Source organism: Urocitellus parryii, chromosome 6, assembly GCF_045843805.1.
Source record: "Urocitellus parryii isolate mUroPar1 chromosome 6, mUroPar1.hap1, whole genome shotgun sequence".
Lineage (NCBI taxonomy): Eukaryota > Metazoa > Chordata > Mammalia > Rodentia > Sciuridae > Urocitellus > Urocitellus parryii.
Window position 1 is genome coordinate 107,591,372 of NC_135536.1, and position 21,328 is coordinate 107,612,699.

Consider the following 21,328-nt stretch of genomic DNA (forward strand, 5'->3'; position numbering starts at 1 on the left):
CCCATGCAGCTGTAGCAGTTGCCGCCTGCTAAGGAAAATTTTTGCACGACTAGTACCATGATAGAACTTTCCCATACATCACCCCATTTAGTCCTTACAATAGCTCTGGGTGGAGAGGGGAAGCCAGTATTTCTATTTTCAGATAAGAACACTGAAGCTTAAGGACATTTAATGATTTGCACAGAACTCCCATGGAGGCAGGTGGTCTGGCTCCCAAGCTCCTTCTTATCCCCATGATACTTCAACAGCCATAATACATTTTGGAATATTTTATTATAGACTTTTTTTTTTTTGGTCAAATGAGTATTTTCATTTATTTATTTATTTTTGTTATTCTTTGTTTTCCTGGTGCTAGGGTTATGGCTGGGGGTATAGCTCAGTGGTAGAGCACTTGCCTAGCATGAGTAAGCCTGGGTTGGAACCCTAGAGAAAAGACATACAAATTTATTACCTGTAGTGGGAGGGAACAATCACAGGAGAGTGAGTATGCATTAATCCCAGAGATTTAGAAGTTTATATACCTTCTTCATAGGAGACAGGAAAGTTAAAGGGGTCGGGGGAGACACAGGCAATTTAGAGAGAGTACATGATTTCTAGGGGAGATGAATGGACCCAGAGAACAAAATACATCTAGGCTCTGGGTGTGGCGTCAACTCTAGTCTTCCTTCCTGTGATATAGATCATCTCCCTTTGGTAATTAGATGTCTGGGAAAATAATTCACAACTGGGTATCTTCTGGGGGATCTAGCCTTTAAGTAGTTAGGGAAACTCAGAGAAAGACCCTCCTTTCGCATCACAAGAGTCCAGAGGGTGAGAAATGGGTGTGAGAGTCAGAGTTGTCTCGGGTCTGATCCTGCTTCTTCAGTTCAAAGTACTGAGTATGTCTAAGTTCTGTCACTGAAAGTCTGAGAAGTTCCCAGAGAAAGGACCTTTCAAAGTCAGTGCCTCAGTAAGCCGTCCTATCTGGGTCTCCAGAAGAAAGGTCACTGGAGGTTCTAAGAGTTCCCAGAAATGGGAACCTCATCTCAGGACAAGCAATGTCTGGCTTTTGTTAGGGAAAAGAATTTCAGCACATGCCAGTCCCAGACATACAAAGGTGTATTTAGGAAAGCAGAGATACACTCAAGGAAGAATGGTGGCCATCTCCGGAAGGAGAGATAGCCTAACATTTTGATGGGATGTTTGAGTTTCGTACTTTTGAACCCATGAAAAATCCACTTTTGCAGGCTGAGAGTGTGATTTGGTGCTAGAGTGCTTGCCTATCATGTATAAGGCCCTGGGTTCAATACCCAGCACATGCGCGCGCGCGCACACACACACACACACACACACACACACACACACACGTCCCGTTTCACTTCCAGTTCTTTTTTTTCTTTTTAATATAACTTTATAACAGGAGAAATTTTCCACTTAAGTTTGAGCCTTTGAGCATGTACTTGGCAGGTGACACACTATTTGAGCACTGGCCTTTCAGGGAGTTCCTTCCTCCCAGGTAGAGTTTGTCTTGGCAAACTTGGCTGTTGACACAACCGGGTTCAAAGGGCAAAGCACTCTGGAAAGGAGTCTGCTGCCGGGAATGCTGGGATGGCAGAGCCAAAGGGGAGTAAAGAACTGGGTCTTCCCACCACACACTGAGGCAACTCAGAATGCTTTTTGTTTGTTTGTTTGTTTGGACAGGATGATATGGGATATAGAAAAGGGTGACCTTCCCACTGTTCCATGTAAATCCAGCAAGAGGGAGCCGAGGGTCCTTGCTGGGTTGCTGGGCGCGGTCCTGGAGCATCCTCCCAACCTACCCCTGTAGGCTGAGTAGGCCAAGACTGTGGGGGGTGAGGCAAAGAAACTGATGGACTAGAAACAGGCCCCAGGAAGACAATGGCAAGCTGTGGAGAAGCAAGGCAGGACTGGATTTCTGGCCACCAGGGAAGAGCAGATACCACGTTTGCTTTAGAACCTTGCACAACTGAAAATTCATGACACTTCCTGATCCAAGATGGTAGAAGTTGGCAAAATTTCTTTGATCACTTCTGTTTCAGGTGAAAGAGGCAAAACCCACTTGCACATTTCTCCGGGCAAGGTCTTGGCTTGGCTTCCTTCACTTCACAATAGATTCATTGACCCACGCTGCAGTCTGTGGGAGGGTGGCTGGGGACCACAAACGCGAATCTTCACAGGACAGAGTAAACGTTTCTCACTGCGCATTGGGATCCCCTGCTTTCTTTCAATTTAAGAGCTTTGCTAATTAACTCCTAGGGCTTCCGGTGGGCGAGTCGCCCCCAGCACTCTGCAAATGGCCCTGTGTTTTCCTCCCTTTCGGATCTTAACCCCATGATTTTTGGCTGGAGAATAAAGGAAGGAAAATCTGAAATGTTTTCTCTCACATTCAAAGCCCAGATTCCTACAGGGGAGAATTTAAAACAAACCCCTCTTGGACTCTCGGCAGAAGTGGACAGCAGTATCCCTGCAGGTGAAGGACAGAGTAAGAGAGAGTCTGTTTCTCATTAGGATTCTTGGCAAAGCCTTTGAGGAGCATCTGGAAAAGAAAGGAGAAAGACTGTCAGTAAGGTTTGTTTAATAAGCCCCTTCTCCCTCACGTCTGTTGGCTTGCCCCTCTGCAGGTCATCTGGGACCAGCTTTCCCAATCCCTCTGTCCTCCCTCGTGTGTCTGCACATAATCTGGGTATATTGCAAATAAAGTAGAGGGTCCAAATAAGGAAAACCCCTTCACCTTCATTTTTCTAAATGTCAAATGAAGTTTTCCCCTTGACAATCTCACTTACACAGATGCAGTGGAGCTCAAGGGGAATGATAAGGATCCCTTGTATTTATTGTGCAGATTTATAGTTTCCAGGGCAATGCCTTAGCCCAGCCATTGCTTTCAGATGATCACCACAACCTTTGCTGGCAGTAGCATATCTTCACTTCACACATAGGAATAATAAAAATAAACAACAACAACAAAATAACCCTGAACCCAGAGAGTAGGTACCTTACACAAAGTTTCACATACAGGAGGAGCCAGAGTTGGGACTGAATTGGATACCTATCTACCAAAGGGTATAGTAGATCACACCATTTCCCAAGGCATGTCATCTTTCCTGGATGTCTCAGGTCTTGGTTTAAATGTTGCTTCCTCCAGGAAGCCCTCCCTGATCCAACCCTACCCTCAGGTTAAGTTAGGTCGCCCTAACATAATAGAGGGATCAGAAAAGCTGGACCCGCTTGACCTATAGAGGGAAAAGCTGACAAACATGAGAGGGGAGAGAAGAGCTTATTAAATAAACCTCACTGACAGTCCTTCTCTCTCGTTTTCCAGATGTGCCTGGAAAAACTTTCCTAAGGATTCTAATGAAAAACAGATTGCACAGGTTTGTGGCTCTGCACTTTTTCATCACAATTTTTAATTGGAATTTTTGTGATTATTCAGTTAATATTTTCCTCTCCAGCAAGACTGTAAGCCCTCTGAGAGCAGGAACTGCATCCACCTTGTTCAGCCTCGTACCTGCATCACCCAGTACAGTGTTAGTGTGTACACATGCGTAGACACACACACACGCACACACACACACAGTGTTTGTGAACTGAACAAATGAATGAAGCATTGCCCAACACAGTTGGGACAGCTGAACCTAGACCAGCTTCCGTGCCTTCTTTGTGAGCTCCCCAATGAAGGGTTTACTAAAGAAATTTCTGGAGATTCCGTTATGCTTCTCATTGATTCTAATTATGTGAAAACATTTTGCTAAACTCTAAGTTCCTAAAAAAATTGGAGACCAGAAGACTGAATCATGATAGTTCTACATGCCACAGGCCTAGTGAGCAAGAGGGATGAATAGACCATGGGTGCCTGGGTGATGGCTGGTGTGCTGATAATGAGAAGAATTCACCAACACACACACAAAAAAAGAATTTCAGAGAGTTTAATGGAGGAAGATCCACAGCAAGGGTGCAGTGGAGACAGTACAAAGGTGTCTGCTCATGGACTGAGAGGGGATCTGGATTTATATGAACTTCTGAGTTCCTTTTCACCTCTGATGGGCTTTGTGCCAGAAGAGGTTTGTGCTAAACAAGGAGTGATTGACAGATTCCTGTGCCTTGCCCATAATACTTATTGTGTAGGTGCCAAATGCTTGTTCTCAGATTTTACATTAGATGCATGAGATGCAAGTAATATATATGGGGTCTTTTTTTTTTTTGAGTTGTAGATGGACACAGCACCTTTATTTCATTTATTCATTTTTATGTGTTGCTGAGGACTGAACCCAGTGCCACACACATGCCAGGCAAGTGCTCTACCACTGAGCCACAACCCCATCCCTGTATGGGGTCTTAATAGGAGCTTTCTTTTCTTAGGTTACTTTTGGTCAAACTTGGGGGTTTCCATGCATGCCCCTTCTCGGAAGGGTTGGTCAATTTTTTGAATAACAGGATCTTGCTGTTTATACTTAATGGAAGTTAGCTCCTCCAATAACCCAGTCAGGCAGGAAGAAAGAGACCTCCTTAGGCTCACATCAGCTCTGCTAATCGAGGTGGGTGGGGCCTGGGACCAGGGTCCCTAATCTATCCTGCCTCACCCAACACTATGGATCCCAAGATGATCTTTCAGAACATTCTCTCGTCCTTGAGAATAATCATGTGATGGCCCAATGGGGAGAGGAAAGTGTGGTGTCGTACAAGTTGGTAACAACAAGGACAGAGACCTGAGGAAGCACAGAGCTGGAAGCCATTGTACTTACGTGTCCAGAATTCCTCCTCTTGGGTTCAGAGCATCTGTAGAAAGGCTCTTGATCTACAGCACGTGGAGGCCCAGCCAGAGGCTTTCAGAAACTCTGAGGTATTCCATTTCTCTGTGTCAGAACTGTAGGAGCTATTGAGGGAAGGGGAGGGTGCGACACAGTTTCAACATTAATACAAATGAGTTCTAACCAAAACTGTCCCCTCCTGTCAGGGCAGTTCTCCATCCGGCCAACCTGATTTCCTCAGGATCAGCTTATGAATTCCACTGAACCAACCTTCCTTCCCTGGGAACAAACAGAGATTGTCTTGCCACCTGACTAATCTCTATGTAAACCTCTGCGTGGGGCAGCAGGATGCAAGACAAGCATTTCACCAGGAAGAGCTTGCTTCAACAGACAGGTGGGTTTATAAGACAGTTTTTTTTTAGTAGACCTCATAAAAGACTGTTGTCATGTTCAGTGCCCCCAGATCTAATGTTGTATGATTTTTATTTATTTATTATTATTATTTAATAATTATTATTTAATAATTTATTATTACTTAATCAGCAGAACTAGCAGGGGAGAGTAAGGGTTCTGAATTACCCTAAGGGAAGACGTTTGCATTCCTGCCAGGGACCTGAGAGAATGTGCTCTGGTCACTTTAAGCTAAAAGTGATCATCACCCAATGCAGCCCTGAGAAAAAAAATCTGTGGAACTGCTTTAAACAGTGACTAATTGGAAACGATCTTGGATATTCTATACTCTTTCATTACAGTTACCCCAGGCTGCTTTATCTACAGTTCAGACAGAGCTGGCAGCTGGAAAGGGCGGGGGGTTGGGGAGATTGCTCCTAGAGGCTGGATGGAGCCTTTGCCAAAGGCTGACTGTCTCAGGGCTTCAGAGGAGAGCCACGTCTGGGAGCCCCCCTCCTGGCCTTCCTGGATGCCTAGGGACCTCCTGAGTGAGGAGAGAAAGCACATTTTCCCTGTGGTATCGTATACCTTTTAGAGCCGTGCTTTTAGCAGAAGGCCTTTGCTTTTCTGGGCTTGGTCTTTTGAAGCCACTGCCAGATGAAATCAGTTCTGCTGTGTCCAGAGGGGACACTAGACAGATCATTATATTCTGAGCTTTTTACCAGGGCTGCATTCCTCACAGGAATGTGTGTCTTTCTATGACTGGGCAGGCCTGATCTTGGCTTGCAGCACTTATTGGTACCTGCCTCATTCATCATGGTATCCCTGGTGACAAGCACAGTACCGAACCTCTAGTAGACACTCGAGAAATATAGGGTGTGGACAGACAGTCAATGTTGTGTGTATGTTCGTCCCACAACTGCCAAGAAAATATAAGAAGTTGTGGTGGGTGTCATAGGTACCTGGGAGCAGGGAGAGTCAGGATGGGTTATGTTCATTTATCCCAGGGAGATGCAGGTTTTCTCAGAAACAGCGTACAGAAGAAGGAGGTGAGGGCCCTGGGAACCAAGTACCCCCCTCCCATAAGTCTTCCTCCTTTATCAGTGAGCAAGAGCTCAAAGGACAGATTTACTTTTCTGTCATTCATCTGGACTGTATAATTTCATTACTTGTGTAAACAGAATATCCTCTTCTGACTCCAAGGAATGTTGGGGTGATAAATGGCAAGGACAAGGTACTACACAGAGTCTGGACTTGGATGACAAAACCAATCCCTCCCAAGAACCGTGCCTGGGAGCTGCCCAGTCTCTTAGAAAGAACCACGCAGTTAATGGTTCTCAGGTTAGTGAGGGCCACAGCCCCTAGCAACCTCATCTCCTCAGTGTGCTCCCCGGACACCCAGAGCACCCCAGTCTAAAGAGGCACCAACTAAAGCAGGTTTAAGAGTAAGCTGTGGCCTTCTGCACGTGTGGGCTTGCTTCCAGGAGTGTTGGGTGAGGGACCCTTTGTCACGTTCTTTCCTCTTACAGATAATATATTTGCCTGAGAAAGCAGCCTTGAAAACTAGTCATTTTAGCTTTCTTTTTTCAAATGAGAAGATTAAACAAAAAAAACTTTGGGGACAAACTTGAACATAGAAACTTTAAATAACATAGATGGAATGTCAAATAGTACTAAGGAAATACTGCTAATGATTTCTTGGCTGCCTTTTTAACAAATTATGTCAAGTGATTGACTTACCAATCTAAAAATAACATTGATTGAGTTTCTTTGAGGATTTTGCATATTCTTCAAACAGAATTTTGTTAATCAAAGTAATAGTTATTGTAAAACACCCTGCAATTAAGAGTCCATCTAAGGCCATGCCCTCTTTTCTGAAAGATAATTTTAATTTAGTGGCATATCAATAGCATCTTTAGGAAAAGCGATCCTCTCTAATTATTTAAATCTTTTCAGTCTCTAATCCATTCAATGAGTAAAGAATGTGTTTATATTTAATAGAGACAGAGAAGACTGACTTGGGCCAGAGAATTTGTCTTTGGGGAATATTATTGGACTATACAAACTGCATAAAAAGTTAATTTCTGAAATTACAGGCACAGAGACTTCTGTCGTGGTATGTCATTGTTGTTTATGAAGTTTCAACAGTTCTGGAAAGAAAAGCTCTTTTAACTGGAAAGTCATGGGTGGAATAACAATACTGTAATTTCCATTTATTAAGTTATAGATGGTTCCCAACTTACAGTGGTTTGACAGGATTTTTCAACTTTACAATGGTGTAAAAGTTATGCATGTTCACTATTCACAATAGCTGACCTGGACTCTGTGCAGATGAAAGGGTAAAGGGAATGTGGTCTAAATATACACAATGGAATATTATTCAGCCATAAAAAGAATAATATTCTATTATTTGCAGCAAAATGAATGGAACTAGAGGAGGTGAAATAAGTCAGATGCAGAAAGGCAAACTCTACAGGTTCTCTCTCATACATGTTTTTTTCAAGTCAATCAAAATGTATCATAGTGATTACTAGAGGCTGTAAAGTATGGGAGGAGGGAAGAGAGTGGGAAGTTAGATAACAGGTACCCAAACAGATAAAAATAAGGAAGTCTAGTGTTCTGTAGAACAGTGGGCAGCTGTAGTTCACAATAGCCTATTGTACATTTTGTGAGTAACTAGAAGAGAGGACTTCAAAGGCTCAAAACACAAAGTATCGATAAGAAGATATAAACATTAATTACTCTGAAATGATCAGTACATATTGTATACGTATATTAAAATAACATTCTGTATCTCATAAATATGTATAAGCATTATGTGTTCATCAGGAATAGTAAAAATGTTTTAGGAGATAGAAATGTTAACTACCCTTATTTGATCATTACACACTGAGGACATTTATCATATTATCACACAATACCCCATAAATTTGGACAACTAAAGAAAGGGATGCTCATTCAATAGAAACCATATTTTAAGTTTGAATTTTGATCTTTTCCCAGGCAAGGAATATGAAATCTAATCCTTTCTTGATGCCTGGGGGCAGTGAACACAGCTCTGTCAGCCACACGCTCACAAGGGAAAGTCACCAGTACTGTTGCCATCTACGATGGTTGGTAAGGTAGGTGTACTAAATGCATTTTCAATGTATTTGGCTTATTTGGAGGCAACTCTATTTTAAGTCCAAGAACATCTGCATTTCCTTTTATTGTATGACAAGCATTCTGCAAAGGACCTTAAATACATTAGCTAAATCTTTTTTCTTAGTCTTTAGGATTAAAATTTTAATTCATTTACTTTCAACCTTGTTTTTCCAGGAATCTGTATCCCACAAGTTTTGTTTTGTAGTTCTTTCATAGTTGTGATTTTTATGAAGAATTTCTGTTTAAAATTCTTTTTCTCAGCCCCTCCTTCCAGTGGCTCTTGGGACCATGCACATCCTCACGTGAAGCAGACCAAGATCAAGACCCCCCATGGTAAAAAAAAAAAAATTGGTCAAAGAAAGAGTGATGTATGAAAAATAAGCAAAACAACTGGAAGAGAAGATTAAAAAAAAAAAAGAAAGCTGAATGTGGCAAAAATGATGACCTTAAAATGTAGGCAGAGATCCTGCAAGAGTCCCGGATGATGACCCCAGATTGCTGTCACAGGTTAGATGCCGCATATTGTGATCTTCAACAGATAATAGAAACTGAAAAAGACTTGGAATCAGTGGAGGGTTCTAAAGAAGCACTTTGAACACTGAATTCAGTGATATTAGAACCCTGAAACTTTTCTGAACATGGTGGTTTTTGCATTAAATCCTGGGCTCTATTCTGCAATTTATTATTCTTGATCACTGCTGTAATATGAGTTTAATTCTTTTTATGCAATGCATATTTTTTCTTTGCATGATTTAATCGGCCAAATAAATGAATTCTTCTAAAAATGAATTTCTATTTAACCTACAATATATCTAGGGGCATGTTTATTTCTAACAATAGCATTTTCATATAAAATACAATTCTATGCTATAAATTATTTGACATTTGTTGAGCCTTTCTTTTTGCTAAAATGATCAACACGTGCTTGAAAACAATACAGATTCTCTATTTGGTGCAGGCTGCCATGTGACTATATTGGATCAGGTTACTAAATTAACTCTTCCTATCTTACATATCTTGACTCTTTTTTTTTTTTTTGCCTGCTTGATTTATCAGTTCCCGATAAAGGAATATTAATAAGTGCAACTGTGATATAAAACATCCAACTTCTCTTTATAACTTGGTCATGTTAGACACATACAAAGTAACAATTGTTTTATCTTTTTTAGGGGATATTGTTTTTATAATTTTGCATTATCCTTGATTCTTTCTAATAATGCTTTGGGCTTTAATTTTATTTGCTCTAATATAAATGTTGCTAGACATGCACGTTACTTTCCTAGGACCACCACAACAAATTATCACAAACTGGGTGGCTTCATCCAACAGAAATTTATTCTCTCACAATTCTGAATTCAGTGAGGTTAGAACCCTGAAATTTTTCTGAACATGATGGTTTCTGCATTAAATCCTGGGCTCTGAAATCAATATGTTGGCAGAGCCATGCTCAGTCCATACACTCCAGGTGAGGTGCCTTCCTTGTCTCTCCCAGTGCCCAGCAGCTCAACTGCTGTGTCCCTGCCTCCCCCAAAACATGGCCATCTTCCTATGCATCTGTGTGCCTTTTGTCTCCTGATAAGGACAAGAGTCACATGGAATTAAAAGCTCTCCCTATTCTCTATGACCTCACCTTAGCTAATGACATCTGCAATGACTATTTCCAAATAGGTTAACTTGTGGGGTACTGGGGGTTAGGACTTCAACCTATCCTTTTGGAGGACACAATTCAACCCCTAGCAATATGTTTCTTTTTGGTTAACATTGGAACAATATATATATTTTTTTCTTGCTTTTTATGTACAATCGCTTTTGTGTTTTCTCTTTAGGGACATCTCTTGCAAACTTTGTTCATTCATTTTATCCAATCTGATAGCCTGCCTTTTAATTAGTCATCTGTTTACATTTATTGTCGTGGCAGATATTTTAACTTATTTTTGCCATCTTTCTATTTACCACCTCACTGCTTCATTTTTCTCTCCTTTCCAGATGTCTTAGCCCAGACTGCTTCAGAAAAGCAGACTCTGAGATAAGGGCTTGTGGGCAGCTGGTTTATTTTAGGAAACGATTCAAGGAATAGGAGTGGGGAGGGGCTGGGGAGAAAAAAACAGCTGATCACCACAATGGGTAAACAGGGCTCACTCCACTATGAGCCCCAGGAGATGCATAGACCACATCTCAGCCTTGTCTATGCAGATGCTGATACTGTTTTTTGAATGCAGTTATGCCATTTTAATTTTTTATTTCTATATTCTATATCATTGTTTTACGTTTGAAGTAGAGGATATTTCACACAGAGTGAATTTATACTACCATTTGGCTGCCTATCATTTAACTTGACATAATCCCACAAAGCACGTTATTCATCATTTTAAAAACACAGAAATAGAGGATGAGAGAAGTGAAGTAATTTGCCTGAAATCACACAGCTGAAAAGTGATGGAACCCAAACTCAGTCTGATTTATTTAACTCCACAGCCATTCCTTCCAACCATAACTCCACCAACTTGTGTGGTATTGTCATGGCATATATTTGAACGTATTTTTTGCTATTTTTTGTGTGAATTGGGGCTAGCTAGTATTCTCCTGAATTACAGGGTCACATCTTATCTCTAAATCACCAGTCCCCAAATGGGGGCAGGGGAGACTCTTCCATGAGAAGTAATAATGAGACAAGCCACTCACTGGTTTCTGTGTGGGTTTAAACCCAGCCGTGTCCAAAGTATCCTAAAGAGACTAAAAATTATAGAAGCCGAGAGATTTTATAAACATTATTCAAAGAAGGGGTTGTGTTGTGTTTTGTTGTGCTGGGTTTTGAGACCACAGCTCTATCTATTCCTCAGAGAGCACAAATTACTAAGTAAATCAGATAATTATCGACTAAGTGACAGACTACTATGATTGAGAAATTAACCATGTCTGTTTTTTTCTGTGGGCTCACGGGAAAAGAATGTGAAGTATTTCCCCCTCTTCCTCTCCAGTGGCCTTTGTGTCTTGGAGGGCTGGGCTTCTCTTACCCCACAGCAAAGTTAGAGGCCCTTCTTTGATTTTCTAAGGGTCTGGAGACCCGATATCCATTGTTAGAGTTGGACAGAGCTGTGGAGAACACCCAGGGCCCCGGGGGGTCATTCAAGGGCTGGTAGGACCCTTGAGTATTGGGCTTCCCAGATGGCACCCTGGAGGTGACAAGAACTTGGGGAATGATTTCCCCTTGGGTGGGGGAAGCATCTGTGCGTGGAACACTTGCACTTGGAGAGGACAGGTGTGAGCAACAGCCACAACTTTTAACTCGTTCACTTGCTTTTGGACAATAAGCAACTGGCAGGGACCGTCATGGACCTGACACCCTTCTCCAGGTTTCTGGGATTCTGAGATCCCAGAAATCTTCATGGAAAGAATGAGAAATTCCCTGAAAAGTGGCTGCAATTGAATTTTTGAGCTCCTGGTAGGTGGGGTCTAAGTATGATTTAATTCAACTTAGAAAATTCATGAAATGTGTCATTTCCCTTAAATCGTAGAACATTTTATACCAGTTATACTAATCATAACCAAATCCTGAAGGAAATTTTTCTAACATATAGGATAAAACAATTGTGTGTGTGTGTGTGTGTGTGTGTGTGTGTGTGTGTGTGTGTGTGTTGGGGGGTTGTCCCTTGAAATTTGATGATCAATAACAACACAATATTAACTATTCCATCCTGGTAATTTATTCTCCAAATTTTCTCCAGATGAGCTTTTAAAACATCTTGTGATTACATCTGCACCAAATGGAGTTTCAGTGGGAACCTTCATGACTCCTAGGACAGCCTTCAGGATCTCCAAGTACGACTTGGGATCTTGGGGCCTTCTGCTGCAACTTTTAGCCTCAGATTGCAGGCCCTGGACACTTGCCCAGAGCTGAGCATTCGACCAGAAGCTCCTCAGGAGAGGCTGGGAAACACCTCGGAATCTACTACCCTTTCTCACCTGCTGGGCAGGAGTCAGGGAGTGCGTGGGGAGGCAGCAAGTGTGTGCACCTCTATGTATTTAGAATCTTGGTTTCCTCGTGGGAGGAGATTTCACAGCAAAGGTAGACCAACTCCTCGGTTCAGACGCCTTCTCAGAAAACTGCTACCACCTGAGGTTCCCCCACACCCTAGATGAGAACTTTGTTGAGGCTGGGGAGTAGGGAAGGTAGGAGCAGGAGGTGTATAGGAAGCAGACCTGTACCTACAGCTCTAAGGGGCTGGGGAAGTCGAGGAGTGGCGTGGGGAGCAAGGGCACTCCGAACAACCCACCAGTTTCTAACGGAAAAGTTCCAAGGGGCTCCTGCACCTTTGCGCATGCACCAATGAAACACATTAGTGCTGTTCACTGACACCTCTCTTTCAGAGTCCTATTTTAGGGGAACACCTTCCTGCACCAGGAAATGTGTGAGAGGAACTTCTTTTCCAGTGTTGGGGATTTAACTCAGGGCATTGGGCATGCCTGGCAAGCACTCACCACTGAGCTACAGCCCCAGCCCAGAACACTTATTTTCCACGGCCTGCTTCGACTAGGTACTCCTCTGGACACTTTCCTTTGGTCTCATTTAATGTTAACTGGGACCTAGGGTTTTTTGTTTTGTTTTGTTTTTACCCCTGTTTTATAGAAGAGGAAGCTGAGAATCATAGAGGCTAAGTGGGTTGCTCAAGATAGCAAGCTGCTGTCAACCCAGGCAGAAACAGGCAGGCTGAATTCCAGTCAGCATCTCACCTGATCACCCTCTACCTCCAGATTGCTCTCTCTTCATGTAGAAGCACACTTACACACACACAAACACACACACACACACACACACACACACACACCAACAAAACTGTAGGTCTGTTGAAAGTCAGCTATTCTTTGACACCCCCCTCCTCTTTCTGGGCTGGGAAAAGAATCTTTAATTAGTATAAGGTTAATAGCATGAACTTTGAAATCAGACTGCCTGAAGTTTAATTTTCCATTTATTACCCCATGACCATGAATAACACTCAACCTCTGTAAGTTTCAGTTTCCTCAACCATAAAATGAGACAACAGGAGTACTTACTTCATTTGTGGTTAGAGAGGTTAAATGAGACAATACCTATGGATGTCTAGCACTTGGCACTGAATAATCACTCAATAATTGGAAGCTATAATTATTCACAATTCTACTTGTGGTGGCAGCAAACCCAAACGTCTGAATGATCAATTTCAAAAGGAGGTGAACTTGGTCCTACCTAGAAAAAAATGATGTGTCATCTACGACGCTGTTGCCAACAGTCTGAAGGGGCTGCCAGGATCAGAAAGGTGGTGAGCAACCAGCTGGCAGGCCTGGAAGAGGAAAGGGGCAGACATCAGGGATCTCTGATCTTGATGCAGAAATGTCTGTGACAGATCCTCTATGACTCTATTTTCAGAGTGTTAGTGGGGTACACTAAGTGCTGGACATTGACATAAACAGGATAAGTATAACCCAGAATAAGGGCTGAAAGCCAATGCTGGGAGGGAGTATAAGGTGGGGGTGCAGCTGGCACCAGGTGCCAGTGAGGGTATCTGCTTTTTGTCCCCATCACCTGCCAGCTGGGAGTCCTGTGCAATAGAATGTGACCAGCAGAATGAAGACCCAGCTATAGACCAACTGTGCCTTTTCTCAACTTCAGTGTGTCTCAAGGGGGATGCATTTTTAATGGTTTTGTTGTCTTGGTTATAAAAAAAAATCCACAAACATTATATAACATGTACTAATTCAGAAAAAGTATGAAATTAAAATAGAATGATGTGGGTTTTTCAGGCACACATATACCTCTATATAAACTTTCTGTGATGGAAATTTTCAAACATACACTAGTTACATAAATAGCATGATGAACACCCATTTACTCATGATCCCCCTTCAACAGCTTGTGTGTTTGTGAGAGTCCCAACTAAACCAACATGGCTTTGATCAACTTTCTAATATGCTAATGAGTTCTAATGATTCCATCATGCAAGTTGTTAAATGTATTCCATCTCCTGGTCTCCAGGCACCTGACATTATGCCCCTTTCCCACCCCCTAAATGCCTCAAGCACCTAACAGAATGAGGAAAGAAGAAATAAGTTAATTCACCTGCACCAAATGATACAGGAAGTAAAGCCAGTGCCTGAAACACAGGAAGTTCTTCCTGAGTAGAAAAATCATAGAAGCAGTAGGCGCTGATGTTTCTGGAGCACTAACCATGATCCGTGTGTCTCTTTCAAGGGCTCCACCTGTACTGTCTTGCTGAATTCTCACCTCAAGCCTGTGGTAGGTCTCATAACTTCATCCCTGTTGACAAATGACACAAGTAAGTTAAGAAGTTAAGCCATTTGCCAACCTTCTTCCAGAGGCAGAGCAAGGATTGGAATCCAAGCTTCCTGACCCCCAGACCCTGTCTTCCTAATCAGCATGCCAGGGGGTTGTGAATCAGGTGTTTCCAAAATGAAGCCTGACATGGGCAAAATGACTCCTGCTGAACAGGTGAGGAGAAAGTTGTTCCCGTTGAGCTCTGCTGTGAAATACACAGAGACCAGACATGTGCTAAATGTGTTCCCTGTCAGGTTTGGAAACAATGTTTGTCATCTACATTGAAGGCCCTTCCGGCAAACGTCACTGTCTCCCCCTCACTCCCACCCCTCTACCAGGCCTTGGTTAGAATTCCAAGTTTAAAAAAAATAAATAAAATAATGCTTTGATGTAAATTTGCATAGGAGAAACTCAGGAGAAATCTCACCAAATATCAACAAGTACCTGTTCCCACCCATCCACAGCCAGAGGGGATAGGAAGGTCTGCAAATTTTTCTTTTCTTTTTTGTTTATCTCAATTTTCTAATTTTTCAATTAACATGAATTACTAGTGTTACAGAAAGTAAAGGAAGGAAGAAAATTAAACTCTAAAGTACTCTTGAACTTTAGTACTCTACGGAGTACTAAAAAGAGAACCCACTGCCGAGGCCTATAAGGAGGCAGTGGGGGCAGAGAGGCTTAGAGGCCAAAGTCGAACTTCACCCTCCAGTTTTCCCCAGGGTCCTCCCTCTTCACAGATTATACTCTAAAGTGCTCTTGAACAGGTGGAGGGTGGGGACAGCAGGTGGGGCAGAAGTGGGGAACACAGGGCAATATGAGATGGGCAGGGCCCTGCACAGTCAGGAACTCAGGTCCCAAGAGGGTCAGGCTGCATCTCAGGTCAAGCCCAGCTTGGTATTCCAGGGCACCATGCATGGGCTCCCACCCCACCCTTATAGAATCCCGTGGCAAGTCAGATTATATAAAAAGACAGCCCTCTACCAGCTCTGGCTTCCGAGGGCAATGTGAAGCAGCTGCCTTCTGACACCTCCTCAGGGTCCGCAGTCTCTTGGCAGGTCCTCCCAGGATGAGGGCTGTTGTTCTCATATACTACATTTTGAGATTAAAAATAACCCTCGGCCCAGCTTGGCTGCTCTCTCTTGCCTGGGTGACAGACATGGGGAGGATGGAGGCTTCCAGGCTTCAGGAGTTTTCAACTGGACTGCCCCTCTGACCCACCACATTCCACTTACTGCCCAGCTAGCCACCCTCCAATGGGAGCCCTTGACTTAAAAAGGAGAGGAAAATGAAAGAAAAGGATTTGCAGTTTCTACCAGGTAAGAAAGTTACAAAATCTCACAGGAAGGGTAAGCTAATGTCACTAAAATAGCAATGGAGCAATCCTGAGGGAAAGTGACGGGCCCTTCATCAACTATGAAGCACCATAAAAATGATGGTTCTATTGCAATGTGAGGTGGGATACGAAGGGCCACAAGGCCTGGCTTGCCCCCAGACAGCTCCACAAGTTAGAAGAGCCACTGTTAGAGTTATTCCCTTCAGACTAAAAACTTGTGCTCCTCCAAAAGTCCCTGTTAAAAATATCTGGGAGGGTGGGTGCTGGTGATTAGAAGTGAGACTTTCTTAGGTTCCCAGAGATCACTGCAGTTTAAAATCTTGCAATTACAAGCCCTCCTTCCATTCTTAATTCTTGCGGCTTCGGATCTGCAGGTAGGTGTAATTAGTTTCCTCTACAGAGGATAAAAGAGCCTCAGAGCAATAAAGCCATTCAGGTGCAACTGTGATTAGAATCCACTGCTCTCACTGTCATTGCCAGTCAGCTCAGATGAGCTGTTTAGCTCCTGGGACCCTGAAGAGGACAGTGGGACAGCATATGGATGAACATTGGAAGAGAACCCACTGCCAATGTGTGTAGGAGGCAGTGGGGGCAGAGAGGCTTAGAGGCCAAAGTCACACTTCACCCTCCAGTTTTCCCCAGGGCCCTCTTGCTTCACAGACTTTGGGGGTAGCAATGCTGGAAAGAAGTCCCCACATTTGGAGTGGCACAAAGCATTCTCCTGGCATTCCAACCACATTTGTTTCAAGCTGCTGGCTGGAGCACCGTGTTGAGAAACATGGCATGAGAGACTATTGATGTCTGCTCTTGGTGCCAGGTGAGGGCAGGATGAGACATGTGTTTTAAACATTTGCCATCCTACCCCATAGCACCAGGAGTAAGGGCAATGATGGGAGTGGCCCGAGGCAAGGGATAGGGGGGCTATAGACCACAACACCAGACATTTCTTGGCCTGACAGCAAGACAGCTGCTCAGAAAGCCTGCTGCCTCTTGCAGCTGATGCAGAACCTGAGGCAGTCAACTATCCCACCTGGAAAATGAAGTCACAATGCTCTCCCAATGCTCACTTGGAAGCCTAGGAAATAAGAGGCCAGGTGTCACCTGGATCCAAGCAAGCAGTCTGGACTCCTCAGCAATATTCTGACATTTTGCAGAAAGATGGTATGGAGAAGGAATGGGATGTATGAGATGGGCCCGCATACTCAAAAGGTTAACACAGGAGCCCTTTTGGGTGAGTGGGAGAGCTCCATGTACTATGGGAGGTGGCTCTCATGGCCTTAAGAAATTCTAGGAGTTATTGCTAAACTGTATGGCCCTGACTTGGCCCAATCTCCTGCCTTTCTTCACCAGTGGGCCTCCTGCAACCCTACAGGATTTCTCTGTCCCTCTTGCTCTCCTAGCACACCCTGCTCAGGCCCTTAAACTCACTTCATCACCCCCCAAACGGATCATCTCAGTTCCTTTTTCATTGTAAAAATAAACGCAGAACTCCCTCTGCTTCCTGTTTTGCTTTTAAATATGTCTCTACTTTATCTTTCTATCCTTCTACTGCCCTGAAAGGCTGGTCCCCTTTCTCCAAAGACAGCCCCCACCTGTATCTTTCATCCCCTTTACCTTCTGTTCCCTTCTCCCCCAGGATTTCCCATCTCCTTCTCTCTCCAGGGACACTGTCCTGCTTGGAGAGCTTCCCTGACCACCTGAAATGTTGGCTTGCATCTGGAACCAGTGCAGCCACCTTCTCATGCCTTTCCTTCATTGCTAAACACAATGTGTCTCTGGCCTCATGGGTTGGTTGATTGATTGATTGCTGCAAAAGCTGCTTCCACCTTCCCTCTCCCACCTACCCATACTCCATCTTCTAGCGCTAGCACAAAGGTTTCCTTATCACTGAGTTCTGGGCTCTGGCCTGCCTGGAATCTCTTCCCTCCAGCCCACAGATTGCTCATTAGTCTTTTCCCCCATGGTTCCCACACCCTGCATGACCTCAGACACCCAGGTGTTTTCTGAATCCTGAGCATGACTCACTCATGCCCGGGAGTTCATTAACTCAGCTCTGTCACTCCAAACTGAGGGACCTCAGGTCATTACAAATCCTCCATTTCTCATGTCAATTGGTGATGATACTACCTGTCTCACAGAGTTATTTTATTTTATTTTATTTTTTTATTTTTGAGTACTGGGGATTGAACTCAGGGGTACTCTACTACTGAGCCACATCCCCAGCCCTATTTTTTATTTTTTATTTAGAGACAGGGTCTTACTGAGCTTAGCACCTCACTTTTGCTGAGTCTGGCTTTAAATTTGCAATCCTCCTGCTTCAGCCTCCCCAGCTGCTGGGATTACAGGCATGTGCCACTGCACTGGGCTCACAGAGTTAAAGACAAAATTATATAATAAATGTAAAGTGCTTAGCATAGCACTGGATAATATTAGGTGCTCAATAGATAACAGTTACTATTAATTATCTTAGAGAGCTAATACATCCTCTCATTCCTGGTTATGGGAGCTCAATAGAGTAGTTAGTCCTGCCGTATTCTGGAAGATCCTTCCAACACTCTGTTGGATTTCTGAAAACACAGTACTGAAGACTATATATACTGTGTTTTTTCTTAATAAGTGTCTAACAGGTAGGTGGCATATACAGCATGGATACACTGGACAAAAGGATCCAAGGTGGGATAGAGAAGAAGGGTGAAAGGTATGCAATTTAAAATTTGTGAATTGTTTGGGACTCTTTGACGTAATACTATGAGACTTTAGTTTACCACAGGTAACTGAGACTGTAGAAAGCAAAACCATGGCTACAGGGGACAACTGTAGATAGCCAGTCTATTGTTGGATACCATTAAGTTGTTAGCAAGTTTTCCCTTACTTATTTAGCAAATTCCAATATAATGCATACTATATCAAAGGCACTCTCTATAATGCTTTACAAAATCTAATTATTTTAACCCTCATGACAACACCATGAGGGTTTCTTATTTAATAGAAAAGGAAATAAGGAGCAGAGAGATTAAGTAACTTGTCTAAGGTAACAGAGTTGATATGTGGCAGAACCAGGCATTGAACCAGGGCAGTCTAACTACAGTTCTTGCTCTTGATACTATACACAGCTGCCTCTTAATTTAAAAGACATAGATTAACCCCTGTTCATGGGAGTGCTCTAAAGTAACACAGAACCATGCCTACATTGATTTCATTAAGGTGCAGATGCTGCCATCTTGTTCACTCTTTGTTTCTTCCTTCGTTGATTAGGAAAGTACTTACGGAATGTCAAGTACATGCCAGCCAGTATGATGTGGCAAGGCCCAGTGGTGAACAAAATAGGCACAGCCCCTGCTTTCACACTGCTGTCAGAACTTTTCAGTGGCTGGTGGTGCCTGGCACACAGCAGAGACTCTGTGGAGCAGAGATCTGAGGAACAGGATCCCTCTTCTTGGTGGCCCCAGCAATCCCTTCCCCAGTGGTTACCACAGGAACACAAATTTTTCACTAGAGGGCGCCGTTCAGTAGGGCTGACCCAAGGACTTAATTTGTGCAGAAGAGTTTTGAAGGGCATTGTTGGGGTGGTCCAGGGGACCTTAGAGTGTATGGTGACAGGAAGCAATCATTCATATTTTATCAGAGAGGACCTTGCCTGGTTTCTGTTCTTTTGAGCAGGCATCAGGGCTCTAGGTCCCTGACCAAGTCCACATCAGTGGCCACAGCAGATTGCTGGACCCTGAGGGAACCGCACAGGCAAACACTGGACCTCCCTTAGGTTCCTGACCAACCAGTCCAGGGTGGACCCCTCCATGTCCATACCTGCCCTGAGGGAGCCCCTTCATCTTCAGAGCCTCCTGGCCAAAGCTGAGACCAAGGTCTGGTGGTGAAGGAACAACTGGCTTCAGGCTTGCAGCAGTTTGGGGCACACAGGAAAGATGACCCAGCCTCAGTTGGCCACATGGGTGGAAGTGTCAGTTCCAACTGATGACAAGTACTTGCATATTACAAGGCCAGAGAATAACCCTCAAACCAATTTTAAGTTGGGCCTGCCTCCATCCCTGCTCATGGCAGGCAGGGCTCCTCAGGGTCTGATCTGGAACCTTCTGGACCTCACCTATTCCCACTCTCCTTGCCCACTGCCCTGGTCACGCTGATCTCCTCCCAGGCTCAGGGGCACACCTACCCCTCCCTGCCCTTCCCCCTGCCGGGAATGCTCTTCTCCCAGTGGTGGAGGAGCCTGTTTCCTTCTCATCATGCAAGTTCTGCTCAGATTTCACCCCTTCAAAGAGGTCTTCCCAGAACACCCTGCTTAAAATACCTCTCGCTCCAGCCATTCTATCCCCTTGACCCTTTTTATGCTCTTCAAAGTGTCAAAGTATAATTTACAAAAGTTAAAAACAGGACTCATACAAAAATAGAATGAACACACATCAGAATTTAACTTGTTAATGAAGAAACCAGGAAGATTGCTTAATGCTGGTTCCACGCTTGTTAGAGGAATTGAATGTTATGGGCATTAAAAAGAAAAAATATTAAATAAGATCAGTAAATTAAATACAAATATGCTTACTGTTTTACAGGGTGACAAAACCATAATCTCTGGGATGGTAATTTTTACTGGCTAGAAACCTACAAGTTAACATGCAACTTCCCATTGTCTGAGCTTTAAGTCAATAACAACTAGATAGGTGAACTACAGGTACATCATCTAGAGCATTAAAGAATCTGGGTGGTCCTATTAAGCCCTCATGTGACTGAAAGCACATACTGCACATTTTTGTCTATTTCTAGGTTCTGCTAATTTTTCTCAACAATAGCATTATCTCTGTCTCAGATTGTCTTGTGTATTTGTTTGCTTATTGTCAGTCTCAACCTACTGGAATAAAAATTTCATGAAGGCATCAACTTTGCATCTTGATGACCCCCACATCCCCAGATTCCTTCTTCAGCAGTTTAGGGCACACAGGAAAGATGGCCCAGCCTCAGTTGGCCACATGGAGCTAAACATGGGTGGAAGTGTCAGTTCCAACTGATGACAAGTACTTGCATATCACAAGGCCAGAGAATATGCCTCAAATCAGTTTCAAGTTGGTCCTGCTTCCATCCCTGCTCATGGCAGGCAGGGCTCTTCAGGGTCTGATCTGGAACCTTCTGGACCTCACCTGTTCCCACTCTCCTTGCCCATTACTCTGGTCATGCTGGCCTCCTCCCAGGCCCAGGAGCATACCTACCTCTTCCTGTCGGCTACCCTGCCGGGAATGCTCTCCTGGTACAGAGTAGGTATCCAATAAGTATTTGTTGAACAACAAAAAGGACGTCACGTAATCAAAAGTTATTTGATGGGAGACTGAAAGTAGAGTTGTGGTTCTGAGAGGCTGAGAGGAGGGGGTGGGGGCTTACCGTTAAATTGGTACATGAAAA

At 43.6% G+C, this 21,328-nt stretch overlaps 2 long non-coding RNA genes and 1 pseudogene across 4 annotated transcripts in view; 2 read left to right on the top strand and 1 right to left on the bottom strand.

The window, feature by feature from the left end:
* Positions 1 to 347: 347 nt before the first annotated feature.
* On the bottom strand, positions 348 to 20,952 carry LOC113180061 (uncharacterized). Of its 3 annotated transcripts, XR_013343736.1 has the most exons (6): positions 20,889 to 20,952; positions 19,727 to 19,852; positions 14,374 to 14,571; positions 13,504 to 13,597; positions 4,740 to 4,870; positions 348 to 2,536 (listed from the first exon to the last, which is right to left on the bottom strand). It is a non-coding gene; the product is annotated as an uncharacterized LOC113180061 (long non-coding RNA). The 3 variants fall into 3 exon arrangements; XR_003300415.2 differs by lacking the exon at positions 20,889 to 20,952 and having other exon boundaries at positions 14,482 to 14,571; positions 19,727 to 20,073; XR_003300414.2 differs by lacking the exon at positions 20,889 to 20,952 and having other exon boundaries at positions 19,727 to 20,073.
* LOC144255302 (tubulin-specific chaperone A pseudogene) lies at positions 8,610 to 8,904 on the top strand (annotated as a pseudogene).
* Positions 15,578 to 21,328, top strand: part of LOC113180062 (uncharacterized) — a 48,738-nt gene continuing 42,987 nt past the window's right edge. Inside the window, exon 1 of the long non-coding RNA XR_003300416.2 lies at positions 15,578 to 15,905. This is a non-coding gene — a long non-coding RNA (uncharacterized LOC113180062). The remainder of the gene's footprint in view (positions 15,906 to 21,328) is intronic.